This window comes from Cupressus sempervirens, chromosome 11 (genome assembly GCF_028749045.1).
Source record: "Cupressus sempervirens isolate cs-2001-9-10 chromosome 11, ASM2874904v1, whole genome shotgun sequence".
Taxonomy (NCBI): Eukaryota; Viridiplantae; Streptophyta; class Pinopsida; order Cupressales; family Cupressaceae; genus Cupressus; species Cupressus sempervirens.
The window spans coordinates 296,731,392-296,746,024 of record NC_143128.1 but is presented as its reverse complement, the minus strand read 5'-3'; positions in this window follow the sequence as shown (position 1 = coordinate 296,746,024).

Sequence of the window (14,633 nt, the reverse complement as noted above, 5' to 3'; positions counted from 1 at the left end):
GCCTAGAGTCATTGTAGGCAACATGGTCATGTTGAAGGGGGCCATGATTTTCGTCCATTGCAGAATGTGGATTTCTTATTGGAGGAACATGGAGGCGTGAATATCCAAGCTGAGGATAACACTCCCATGGAAGAAGATGATAATGTGCAAGAGGACATGATTGAAGAAGATGGTATTGGGGTAGGTGATGAAGAGGCTCACAATGATGGTACTAGCAAATCTGATAATGATGATGAAGATGGTCTTGATATACCTTTACTTGAGAAGGCACACGAGCCCTTATATGAAGGCTCCCAAACAACTCTACTCTCGGCTATAGTGTCATTGGTAAACTTAAAGGTTATGAATGGTATATCCAATGTAGCAATGTCACGTATGCTAAGGTATATCATTTTTGTCATCTTCCATGTTAGCATACAATTACTATTCATTATATTAACAATGCATATTTGTTGTTGTAGGTTGATTAGTGAGTTTTTGTTACCACCATCAAACATTTTGCCTCTTTCGTACCAAGAATTATCTAACATTATGGATTAGATTGGAATGAAGTATCAAACAATACATGCATGTCTCAATGATCATATTATATATCATAAACAACATGAATTTGCAACAGAATGCCCTGATTGTCAAAGTAGTAGATATCGGTCAAATCAAATAACAAAAAAAGTGCCTCACAAGGTTCTTTGGTACATTCCCATTATTCCACGTCTTCAACGATTATTTAGGTGCGCTAGCTTGGCACAATTTATGGATTACCATGCACACAATAGAAGTCAGGATAACATTATGTGAATGTCTGCCGATGGTTCTGCATTTAAAGAGATAGAAGAAACATGGTCACACTTTAAAGAAGAACCTCGTAATCTGAAGCTTTCATTAGCAGTGGACGGTGTCAATCCATATGGAGATATGAGATCTGTTTACTTAGTGTGGCTTATTTTTGTTATTAACAATAATATTCCTCCTTGGATGTCCATAAAGAGAGAGCACATAATGTTGTCAATGATTGTGCCAGGTATTTTTTTCATTTTATAGTTATCTAAATTAATTTATAAATAGTGCATTAAAATGGTCATAATAATAATGTAATTTTTATGTTCATTCAATTGCTAGGTAAATACCAAGTTAAAGATATGAATGTGTATATTGAGCCCCTAATTGACGAGTTGTTGAAGTTATGGAATGACATCACTATGTATGACATCTCTAGACCGATAGGACATTGACAATTTTAATTTCATGCAATGTTTGTATGGACAACACATGATGCCCTTGGGCTAACTCATTTTTGCGGTATGTTATATTGTTAATATCACATATTTTTGGTCTATTATAGTGCTTACACATTACTATCAAATGTTTTAGTTGTGCATGATAATTGTACATGATCCACTTCTACATTATCTTTTAGGTCTTCAAAAAAAGGGAAAATTCGCATGTCTAGTTTGTGGTCTGAAGATGAAATCCCGTCATTCAAGAACTTTAAGAAAGTAGATGTTTGATGAGTTTAGACACTTTCTCCACAATAATCATAGGTATCGAATTGCCAAAAAAAATCTTTTCAATGGGAAAGAAGAGACATCATCAAGACCATGAAGAATGGCACCTCATTTATGGAAGTCGGAATATGATCGACTAAATCGTCGAGGTAATATCCAATTTGTCTTCTAAAGTTTAAAATTTGTATTTTGATATTGTCTCATATTTACTAATGTTGTAATTGATGCTTGTGAAGGTCGTCAAGGCATCAATGACCAACTTCTTAGAGGAATGAAAAGTTATCATACTCAATTTAGTAGGTTACCATACTACAAGGATCTCTCAATTGCACATTTGTTTGATGCTATGCATATTGGAAAGAATGTAACAGAGACACTATGAAAAATGTTGGATGGAAGGCATGATAGAGAACAAATTGTCAAAATCTGTACTGACATTCATGAATCCAATCATGCACTAAAAGCTTCCATTGAATCAAATAGCAATGGAGACTGCATAAATACAAGTGCCCATCCTTGGTTATTAATGGAGCAACAAAGTGATGTATTAAAAGAAGTCATTAAAAAAAAAAAATTCCAACAAGATTTGTTGCAAATATAAGCACTCTTCTATCAAAGAAAGGTGATTTTGGGCCAGGGTTGAAAACACATGATTGGCATACCTTCGTCAAGGTAAGTCATGTTCTCTATTTACAGTATATTTGTAAGATTGAATGTACTACCTATTGCATTATTTAATAATATATTAAATGATCATTTTTAATGATTACAGTCCGTCCTACCTCTATCCCTTCCACAACAGTTTGACAATAGTATTAAACAAGTTATATATGATCTTGGAAAATACACGAGGTTAGAAGTGTTTTTTCTTAGATTTGTAGCTTTTTATCTGAAATCTATTGTATAATTTTATTTGAAATCTCGTTTATGTGGTTTTGCATGTTGAATCTCTTTTAGGTGGTTATCATCTAAAAAAATTGACAAAAAAGATATAAAATATTGGAAGAGAAAAATTCCACAGCTTATGTGTGAAATGCAAAAGTGTTTACCTCCAATCTTTTTCAATGCTCAAGAACACTACCTCATACATCAAGTTGAGGAGATTGAATTGTGTGGACCTGTACAAGCTAGATCAATGTGGATGGTTGAGAGGCACTTGAAATTTATGAAGGGCTTAGTTCGACAAAGAGCACGTCCTGAGGGTTCTATGATAGAGGGATATATGATATACCAGACCATGGTGTACATTACTGAATACCTTCAAAAGTTTGCAGCAGATATCCATGTAGATCGCATTTGGGATCCCAACTCTAATGACAAATTCGAAGGGGATTACCTGATAGGGAAAGGTAGATTGAGTGTGAGAGGTAATTATAAGTTTTTTTTTTGTAGTTTAATAATTATTATCCATCATCAATATATATAAGTTGTTTCTAACTGGTGTAATTGTCTTCTTTATAGTTGTTCGTGAGTGGGATGCACTACAGTTGTATATTGCAAACAATCTTGATTGGATGACAGTATAGATCGAATAGTCTCAAGAAAATGGTCGCTCATTAACATGGGATGGTGTTGTATCGTTGGTTAAAGAAGCTCATCATAATGGAGATCCCAATGTTACGCAAATGGTACTTGATCTAATATATGGCTTAAGAGATACAAAGGTACACATAAGATTACTAATTATCAAACATAAGTTTAATATCAACTCACAGATCGATGCAAATAATCTTGACATGTTTGAATAATTGCAGGTCAAACACCACAAAGCTATGTACTACCATGATTATAAATTCCACCCAAAAAAGGTAGATGAAACAAAGAAAACATGTGATTTTGGGATAAGTGTTGTCTTCGCGGTCACTAATATTTTGCCTAGAACTGACATACATCCTCAAGGATCTAAAAATCGATACTATGGAATTTTGGATGACATACTTGAGTGTGACTTTAATTCATTAATAGTTTTATTTGTCGTCAAATGGTTCAGGTTACGATTGAATCGAAATGATCCTGATAGGACTATTATTGAACATGATATTGGATTTACTATGATTAATACAAGGTCATTTGAGTCAGTCAAAGATGAGCACTATGTTCTTCCAAGCCAATGCGAGAAAGTGTTTTATTTTGGTGTTCCACACAAACCGGGTTGGTCATTTTTTGTTAGACATGACTCAAGAGGAAGGCCAATAAAGTATAATGTGATCAAAGAAGAAGAAATTGAAGAAGCAAAAGAGGAAGTAAATGATTATCAGGAACAACAGTTACCCAGTGATGAAGATGAAGAAGATGGTGATGATTTTGGTCATGCTGACGATAATGGTGATAATGATAATGATGATGCTGATAACGATCATGATCATGGTGATGATCATGGCGATGATGGTCATGATGATGATGGTGATGAAGATGATGATGATGGTGATGAAGATAGTGGTGGTGACGACGACGATCAAAGTGACAAGTACAATGATAGTGATGATGATGATGATGATGACATGGATGAAGATCATGATGATCAATGAAATGTCTAGGTAGGATCAATGTCAACTATGATGGGGTCTTGTACGACCAAACTTTTCTTTCTAAACCATATGTGCACATATAAACATTAAGTAGAACATGTCAAATATTTTTTTAGATATACACATTAGTTACACTAAATTTTTAACTTAAGACAAATGATTTACATATAAAATCTACTTTATTATTAATATTTTATTTTGGCAAGTCTATCACTTTAATTTCGCTGCTGATTTCTAAGACTTACTAATTTTTTTCACAGGGCGATATGGATGCATCATCTCAAACACGTTCAGTAGAGGTAAACATTAATTATTGTAAATTTTAATGTTAATATAGAAATAAATGTCATATTATTATGTTCTTTTCTTTATGGCTTTGGAGTTATTTTCATAAAAAATTACTAATATTTGATGTCACAAATGATAGGAAAAAGCTACAATGATCGCTGATCAAATGAAATCTGAAATACGGGTGTCATATCTACATGACATTGGCCTTAGTATTGACCCTGTATTCATCACCCAAAAAATTACACAAAGATACATTGATGAACTTGTTAACATTATCATCAAGGGTGACAAAAGTGAGGAGAAAGAGGCATTGAGAATAGAATTGGACTGTAGAATCCAATCTTTGAAGGTAAGCAGTAATTCCACTAAAGCAGTAATAGAAGTTCAATAGATATTAATATTTTATAGTATCTTATAGATCATGATCTCTAATTTTATGTGTTCTTGTATAGACATATGTGCCAGATGCAACATCACATGGTGAACATGGTCAGGGTTGTTGCGCAGTATGTTCGTGTAAGTAAAACTTTGTTTGTTTTGATCAACATTATAACACTTACCTTTTTCTTTGTGGACATTTCTCGCTAGTATCCCATTTGATCTTTATACATTGCAAATTTCTTTGCTAACAATATTATATTCTTTAACTCATGATGAAGTGCGGACTCCTCCTTCGATTGGTGGTCCACTATTGTCTGCTGCATTGTTGGCAACAAGGACCATGCAAAGATCATCGTCTATGCCCACTAGAACTGGTAAAACCTTGTTTTGCTATATTTTGTAATGTATTTGTACAAGTTGATTAACAATGAAGTAGCATATCAGTGCTTAAATGATGTCTACATAAGCCTGCATACACACACCACGCATACATACATACATACATATATATACACCCACACATAGAGAGACATGGAGATAGGCAGGGAGGTAACCTTTCAATTTTGTCCTGTATACATTTTCCTCATTACTTCTCATTTGCACTTCCGACATTTTTGGGCTCATGACCCTTGACTGTTTCTCCCTATAATATGTTGGTATTGTTTGTTCCTATCTCTAGCTGTTAGTTTCACATGCAACATTTAATCTCTACATGACTTCTCATTTTAGAATTTAGCTGCTAACTTTGTGTTGAAATTACTAGTAAGAATAAAGCCTTGTGGTGTGTCATCCACACCACATTTAGTGTAGTTATAGGCATTTATGAAAAAAAAATTTTATCACCTTTTTCTAGCTGCTTGAAGAGTGTTGAATAAGTAAAGTTAATAGCTTGAGGTCTATAAAAGTACCAAACTATTGGTTGCAAGTTGCGTTTGGTCTCCACTTATTTAAACTTGAAGTTGTTGCACAACATTTGTTAACAATGGTAATGGCATATATAATTGATAAAATAATGACAGTTGTTGATGGAATTCTGTATAAGTTAATGTAGGTCATATGCCTTGAATTCTTTGGCCTATCAAATACTCTTGCTTTAAATATACTCCAAATTTATGGGTCATCTAGACACTTTTGTGATGCATTTACTTTTTAGAATTGCCTTGAACAGCACAATCACTCATTTGCATTTTATTGAAAGCAAGAATCTCAAGCACCTAAGGCATTTTGCTTCATACAACATCCTTATGCACAGGAGCTTTAAGCTTCGAAATATGTTTGCCATTGTGTTGTAGATGATTATGTGGTTAAAGCTTACAAGTAAAATACACTCTCAATTCTATAAGATTACAGTTGCCAATTTGAACTACTTTACTAATGTTCTAGATTTTGTCGCCCATTGGTTATGCTTCTCTTTCATGCTAGGCTAGAAGTTATCTCCATTCATGATAATGAATATTCATCTTATATACTTTTAGTTCCTTTGTATTTTGAAGCTCTTAAAACTCTAGAGACATTTTCTCTCATTTTAGTTGTTATTACTATGAATTCAATTTGAGTCATAATGAGGTTACTAAAGCTCTTGAACTTTGAATGCCATCAATGGCGAGTAAGCTTCCTCATTAATCTCTTTCTGTAGTTTCTACATGCTATACAATGTGGTAGTCTTGACATTGATTTTTTTGCCAGCTATTGTATCTTTCAGCAATTCTGGTTTGGCATGCCTGTTTGTAAGTGTTGATAAAAGAGATGTCATTTGGATTATATAGATTCCTCTTGTTTTGCAGATGACATTTGCATTATATAGATGTCTAAATTTAGTTGATTTGTTTGAGTTGCAACTGAATTTGCCTATTTTTGTTAAGGAAGTGTAGCGGAGGTTAAAATCTTTATTCTTTTCCATTCTTACTAATCAAAGTTTTGGGGGTGGCATTCTTCTTGTATAATTCAAGGGTGAACATTGTTTATAGTTTACACCCTTTGTTGATCTATGTTTGTGTCGTTCACAAAAATTATTGTACTGTCTTTCTCTCTTCAATTCCTGCATGGAGTTCCCTCAAAGACACTGCCATGCCAACCTAGGATATGAAACAAGTATTGTTGAGCAACTTTATAATCATAGGTAAAAAAGATAAGTGGTAGACGATGGTTAGACATAGAAACCTGTTAAGTAAATTCAAAATATAAGGTCTAGAAATATGGTTCAGGTGTTTCCTACATTCCCTTTCATCCAAACTGCAAGTGCTTGGGGCTCCTATCCTGGCCTCGGTCTACTGTACCTTGGCTTTGATACTAGGGTAAACTTTTCTATGTACCAGCCAGGAGTCAAACTGAAGACCACCAAGTTGATGCTGGGATGATCTACCATTGAGTTACAAGCCCTTTTGGTGACCAATCCATCTATGGTCACTAGAGACTAAAGCTTCTAAATCTTCCACATTTTATTCAGATTTCATTTTTAGGACGTATGTGAATTTAATGATCTCAACTAATAGATCTAGAATCTAGTATTTAAAGAAGAGAATCCCTTAGGAATAAAAAAATTACTAGAATTTTGATCGCTTCATTACATTTCCATCCCAAGGGATTATACAAAACAATTTCCTGAATACATAACAATGAAGAAACTTACAATTCAGTTAGTCAATGTAATATGATTAGAATGAAAAGCCATTGTAGATGAATTAAAACTATGTTAAATCAAAATATAAATGAAAACTACACCAGACTCCTCTTCAAATTTGGGGCAGTAGCTGATATTCATAAGAGGGGACTTTGAAAGCAAGACATAAAATTTATAGATTCCTAGTTTTAGAAGCATCATGTTACTGCTAGAGAAGCAGAAAAACTATTCAAATAAGAATGTTATTTGTGTATGCTTATGAGAATTCAAACTAAAAGTATGAACTTCTATGTTCACTTCTTACTTTGAAATAGCAACCTGATGCAGAGTCTGCAACAACTACTTTTCACTAGACTTCTAATGGCTTTTACAATCCAACATAGGATACTAGGACTTAGCACAAGTCCCTTTACCCACACCGGGTATACACAACTACTGATCCCAAATGGATAATCCACTTCAAAAAATTCACCCACTGACACAAGCAATGGTGACAACAAACATGACATGCAGTCCAACCACAATCCACTATTAGTTTGGAATCCACCAAACCCACAACACACCTTTTCACTTCTAGGCCTACAATCCTTGTAGCCTTTCCAATCTGATTTCTTGTATGTTCACCAACTATCCCTCAATGGCATAGGGACTTCTCCACCACTCCAAGCACCTCTTTAGGCATGTACTAAGGATCCAAAATTTTATTAGGCAAATCTTGCTCCAGCACCCCCAAATTGCTTCTTGGTACCTAGGCCTAGTTGATCAAGTTAGGCTAGGGCTTCAAGGAAGAATGGACAAGGTGGGTTCCCAAGACCCCAATTACTTATGGAAATCCTTAACACATCAATTTGCAACTAGATTCAACACTTGCACTAGTCAACAGTGCTTCCCAATATGATTGTCACCATTCTACTTGCAAAAACCAGTCAAGCACATGGTCTTGCTTGACCTAGGGCCAACTAGGAAAAATACTTTCCCTTCTCACGATGCCTCCAAATCCTAGAATCATGTTCCTAGGTCCCTTAACTTGCATATCCCTCAGTTTTAGAGGTTTCCACTGGTGGATTTGCAAGTTAGGGTTGCATTTGTACAAGGCCCTAGAAAATAGGGCTGTTCAAACCCCTTGTTACTAAAATGTTGATAACTTGCAAACCCCAACTCCAATTTATGTCAAATCAAAGCCAAAAAACTTATGAACACACCCATGCAACTAATCTACACACTTAGGAATCATAACAGTACCATACGAAACCGTACAACCCACTGTAACAACAAAATTACCAGTAAATCAGAGGTTTTTTATTCATTTTCTCCAAGATCGACTATAAGCTGATCTCCCTTGCCTTCTGAGATCACACATGATATATATAGAGGCCTATAGGACCGTTGGAACAACCAAGTAGCCATTCCCCAACTTAAAACAAACAATAAAAACTTTTAAACAATACCGAGCAACATTTTTAAAAGTTGTCAGCAACTTTTTGCATTTTTGCAAATCCGACTACTTAATGAACTCAACAAGTTCAAAAACATTCCACTAGGCCTATATTGACTCAAACACCCTATTTTAAGGCCTCTTGGTCCCATTGAGCCACTTGGTTTATAAACACACCAAAGTGCTAATGGACCTTACATACATGAGCCTTTATTACAAAACATGGGCCACCTAGTAAAGTATGGGCCAAACCTTTATTCCAACACCCTAACTACTTGAATTATCCCTTTCATGGAGTGGCAAGGTGTCCTGCATCATAGGTACTTGTTCTCTTGCCTCATAGATACTTGTTCCCTTGCCTCATTGGTTAGGTGCCCTGCACCACAACCGCTTCATGGAAATAGATCCTACACTATCTAGTCCAATATCAGACATCATGTTTTCGACAACGTACCAGCTATTGGCCACATGGTGTTTTGAAGTACTAGCTATTGCATCATGGTGTTGTGCAACTACCATTGCTTCTTCCAAAGAATAGGTGTTAGGTTGTCTCTTATTTCTACCCACTAGAAACTCTAACTGCTTTGCTCCCTGTAGAGATTACTTTACAAATATATTCACAAAATGAAAGTATATTTTCTAGAATGAATGATTTTCCAAAAATGTGATCTTATTAATAAGATAAATGGAAAGCAAATCCTGAATTAAATCCTTAATGGAATGCGAGGAAAAAACATTTTTGCTAGTCAATTTCTTCAATTTGATTATATCCATAAGTATACTTTAATTCATTTGGTGTCTACTTTAATTGTCACAATGTTTCAGTTGATAGACCAACAGAGAGCAGTACTACGGAAGCTGATCCATTTCCTAGAGCAGTTTGCATGATTAGTACTAGTTCATATGAAGGGACATTATTGTTGAATAAGAAAACTATGTTTCCATTAAAAGAACGAAAGCTTCTAGGTGCCTTAAAATTATTCTTATTTAAAGTGTAAATTTAATTTAATTTTATATTACTCGTTTTGGACTGATAAATCCTTTATGTTTTTGTAGGTAATAATGTTTTCTTTAAGCATCTTTTTCTTATGACATTGAGACTATTTGGACCCACCATACGTAAAAGGTATGTAGTTTCATATCATTGCTACATAATTTTTCTTTTCTTCCATTTATTGCAATATATTAAAGTTATTGATCTAACAATCTATTTGTTTTTAAAAAGGTGGAATTTACAAGCTGTGGAATTAAAAAATCAGCTCATTGCATCTTTTGACGAGAAATTCGGAAAAAACATTTTTGACAATTGCCTACTTCTCAATCAGCAACCAACTATCATTGTAGTTCTTCAAGAATATTCCTTCAATAAATTTTTATCATCATTGAGAGAGACAGTTGGGTCTACTAAATGTTTGTAGGTTTCAAGGGCCTGCTAAAGGAGTTCTAAAGTTTGAAGGAGGGAAAATTAATTAAGAGTAGTTTAAAACACTTCCCCACCCCGCCCCCAAACTTGTCGTGTTGACTGGAGGTATTATTTAGTAGTATGATTATCAAGTGAACCCTGAATTTAATGCAATATTCAATTATTTACTCTTTTACATCTATATATCTTATGTTGCAATACATCTTGTCATAACTAGCATTTTAAGTGCCATATGTATAGTATACACAACCTTGTCCCCACCACCACCCCCTATCGTCCCCAAATGAAGACCCCTTAGTCCTCTTGTCCCAGAAACTTGTCCCCCATTCTGCTGTCACCTATCTCTCAGGGTAGTGTAACTATGGGTTTTTGATATTATGTTTTGCATTGCAATTGTTAGATTGAGTCAATGGAATGTTAGCAAATGAATTGGGGCTTGGCAAGTTGTAGCTCTAAAAATGGAGATAAATGTTAAGCAAAGAAGCCATTAACGTTGGCTTTGGTTTTTGATATTATGCTTTTCATTGCAATTGCTAAATGTGGGTCAATTGAATTACAGCTAATGAATTGGGGCTTGTTAAGTTGTAGCTCTGAAAAATGGTATATAGGTGTAAAGGCAAATGTTTAAGGAGAGACATTATCAATGTTGGTTTTGGTTTCTGTTATGGTTTTTATTGCAATTGCTAAGTGTGGGTCAATTGTATGACAACAACGGCCCTGGGATTGCCATTTTTGAGCCCATATTTGCAGCCTGTTGGATCTAACTTTTGGCATGGAGTGAACTTTGCTACTGCTGGTGCTACTGTTAGAGAGACCAACTTTATTGCCCCTATTTCTCTAACTATTCAAATCAATCAATTCAAGGTCTTCAAGCAAAAGGTTCTTGACAGCATCAACACACATGGTATAGATAGATACAAGCTCTGATAAAGTTGTCATTCTTTTTAGAATTCAGCTGGTTTACTCCCTTTACATGCATTAGTATATCTCCATTTGTATAAAACATATTTAAAATTAATTTGCATCCAGCATGTTTTTTACTGTTTGGGTATCTTACTGTTGTGGTCTAAGTTATGGTTCAGAGGGGACTAAATAGTCTTTTTGTTTGAGGTTTCTTTATTTTTTACATTCTATTTTGTCCAAGTTGTTTTGGGTATGATCTTAGTTTATTTTTTATTATTGTAGTTTGAATGAAGTCAATTTTTTTTTATAGATGTTAGAATCATTAACAATACTATCTATCTTCACAAATTGTATTCAATCAACTAAATTACAATTGATTGATTTAACAACAAATTATTATAACTATAAAAAAATTAACAACATCAAATCAAACCAAATTTTCAACTATATACAAATATTACATATTTTTATTTGAAATTAGATAAAAGATGATTTTCATTGATAACTTAGGTGGCAAAGTACTCCAGATCTACAGTGCAGCATAGGTGCCACCCTTAATATTTTTGTATAACCATTTTTTCAGTTACTGTTAGAGCCAACTTACTCTCTTAGTTCCTTTTTCGCATTTTCTATGAATGATTCCCATTCTATTCGTCAAAGTCTATTGTTAAGGCTCATCAAAGTTAAAAGGAGGAATTATGAGTACTCTCACTGCAAAGTCTTTTTTCATGTTTCAATGGGCTAGTTGAATATTGCCCGATAGACTTTTGAAGTTACAAAAGATAAGTACTTCTACACTATAAGATATGATTCATAAAAACATTTAACATTGAACTGTTGATGTTTCAATCAGCTAGCTGAATATTGTCTGACAGACTCTTGAAGTTGTAAAAGATAAATCACTTCTAAACTATAAGATATGATACATAAAAACATTCAATATTGAAATGTTAAAAAATGGTTCACCAAGTCTAAAAAAATTAGTTTTTAGCATTTTTATATTGGAATGAGATGAATGGTGGTTTTATGGAAGTAATGGTAGTAGGTTTAAAACTCTCAAATGAGTTTTAATAATATATTCTAAGTTTTGATTTGTTTAGATGGCTTATATATGTGTGTGTGGATATTTATTTATTTTTCTTATAAAATTTATCTATTACTGTGATTTCAAATGAACCATCTAAATATGAGGATGACTTCATGTAATAGGTCCTCTCGACTATCTTCCTTCCGAAGAGAAATTCAAATTTGGTGCTTACGTTCTAGAAATAGGTGGCAACAATTTTAACTATGGATACATGAACCTCAACCTCACCCCTGCCCAAGTGAAACAAACCATGCTTCCCAGAGTAGCTAGGGCAATTGCAGGAGCAGTGTAGGTTAGTAAAACCTATGATACCCACATGCAAACTTCATTTGATAGATGGATGAATAGTTACTGAAATAAATTGTACAGGCATTATATGATGAGGGAGCAAGGATAGTTGTAGTAAAGGACATGGCACCACAAGGTTGTGGCTCATTCTAGCTCACTTACTTTTCCCCCACTGATTTTGACCAATACGGATGCTCCACCTCATTAGAGATGAAGTGGGGCTGACCCTTGACACTGTTGGGAATGAGGTTCTAGGAACTACTGCCAAGATAGTGCTGATGAAAGATTCAACAACAATAGTTAGTGATGGAATGACTCAGGAGGTTGTTGAGAGAAGAGAATCAAATTAGGAGCATGATTGAGGTATGCTTTCTTGTCTCTGTGTGTGTGTTCTTCGGGCCTTAACATGGACTATTAGTCTTATGCTTTGTAATTAGAGCACTTTAGTTTTATTCTTTATGTTATTTCTTCTTTGTCTGCACCTAGTATCTCATCATGGTTAACACTGTGTCTTTTTTTGAGCATATCAATATATTGGTGAATAATAACTCAATAGAGAATTGTGCTATTGTCAACCTAGCTTGTAGAATGTATTTGACAATTGAATATTTTCTTTATTTCCAGGTTTCTGAACAAGATTATGAGAAAGAAAAATTGCATGAAAGAATTGCTAAACTATCCAGGGGAGTTGCAGTTATACAGGTGAAGTTATTGAAATGTGTCTAGTCTTCTGTAGTGTTTCACTGTTAAATACTTCTATGAGTAATAGATAAGTTTTGTCAATGATAAAGTCTTGACTAGTAATCCTTATAAATTGTAATGTCTCTCTCCTATTTCCAAAATTATTTCTAATCTATTCTCCAAACAATTTATTTGTGATATAAATACTTAATTTTTTGATTTACTTATGGTTTGCTGGTGTACTTTGATTGTTGTGGTTTTCTCAGTATAGGCAATGCCACACAATATATTTATAGTTGAGCCACTTGTAACTGGATGTAGAGCACTTTCAGATTTATTTAAATACCAAATTGTGTGATAGAAACTCTTATTATATTTCTTTAGCAAGTTAAATATTAGAAAGCTTGCCTACCATAACACCCCCCAAGTCAGATTATAATTTCTAAGAACCAAAATATGATTAAACAATTCTCATCAGCCTAAATGTAGATAGCTCTTTCTAGTCCTAATTGCAGATAGCTCTTTCTAGTCCTTATGAAACCTGTTGAATTTAAGTAAATTGACATTGTGCTTGGGTGTACAATCTTATTCAATTTCATTGGATGTCGTACTGGATGCAAATAGCTCATGATGTCTTACTGGATGTCGTACGTGTGAATGATATCTATTCAGATATCATATGACAACCACTCAAAGGTACAATGTCACATAGTACAACATCATTATATGATCCAATTAGTACAACATCATTATATGATCCAATGGTGAAGGGAACATAAGCTTGCTCCTTCACATCAACATAACATCCAACATCCAATCCTTGTGCTTTGTAAGGACTAACATGTGCTATTCTTGGTAGATTCAATTTGTTAACCATCTCAAATGAAACAAGATTTGTAAATGAACCACTTGAAACAACAACCTTACAAATTTTACCTTTACATCTACAATGTGTCTTGAATATTTGATACCCCTGATTGTGCTTTGTATCCTCAGCCATGATGACCACCATGTTGGATACAATTGATAATTGCATGATTGTCTTTGATGTTACACAAATGTCATATCAGTCATCAGACAGAGTCTACCAAGCTCAGAAGGTAAGTACAGCTGTTGACAGAGTTTACCGAGCTTGCAAGGTAAACAAAGGAAGTTCAGTGTTTACCGAGCTCACTCGGTAATCAAAGGATTTGTTGCCGAAAGACAGTGTTTACCGAACTCACTCGGTAAACAAAGGATATGAGATAGGTTGTCAGTATTTACCGAGTTCACTCGGTCATCGAAGAAAAGAAGCAGACAGTGTTAACCGAGCTCACTCGGTCATCAAAGGAAAGTCGGAGAAATCGGTGTTTACCGAGTTCACTCGGCAACTGAAGGATTTCACGAAATTCTCTGTATTAACCGAGCTCAGTCGGTTAACACAGGAATTATTTTCTGTGCAGTATTTACCGAGTTAAGTCGGTCAGTGAAGGATTTCACGAAATTCTCTGT